Source organism: Myotis davidii, unplaced genomic scaffold (assembly GCF_000327345.1).
Source record: "Myotis davidii unplaced genomic scaffold, ASM32734v1 scaffold496, whole genome shotgun sequence".
Taxonomy (NCBI): domain Eukaryota; kingdom Metazoa; phylum Chordata; class Mammalia; order Chiroptera; family Vespertilionidae; genus Myotis; species Myotis davidii.
Window position 1 is genome coordinate 6,645,545 of NW_006289398.1, and position 374 is coordinate 6,645,918.

General features: G+C 62.8%; 1 protein-coding gene across 1 annotated transcript in view; it reads right to left on the reverse strand.

The window, feature by feature from the left end:
* The window catches only part of ARL15 (ADP ribosylation factor like GTPase 15), a 213,964-nt gene that overhangs the window by 212,005 nt on the left and 1,585 nt on the right, over positions 1-374 (reverse strand). The gene's annotated exons all lie outside the window — the stretch shown is intronic.

The window sequence follows — 374 nt, forward strand, 5'->3', positions numbered from 1 at the left end:
GCACGCGGAGCCTGCCTGCCAGCTCCGCCTGTAGGGAGTGGGGCAGGGGACGCGGAGGCCTGCGCGTGTGGCCTTGTTTTTAAGGTGGGAGAGGCCTTTTTCTTAACGGTAAGTGATCTTTCTCGTGAGCTGGAAGCAAAAGAATGTTCCGTCCACCGTGACAGCTGAAGGATCAGCCTTAGCGTTGCCTCCCCCGGCACTGACTCCCCGAAGTCTCCCGGCCCCGGGTGTAAGGGTGGCCGGAGCGGCTCAGGGTGTCCGACGCCAAGCTGAAGGCACGTGTACTTGGCGTGAATCCCCTCTGCTGCATAACCTGAGCGCCGACTGTGTGCAGGCCAGTCCCTGCAGAGACCTCCGGTGCCCAAGCCCGGTTC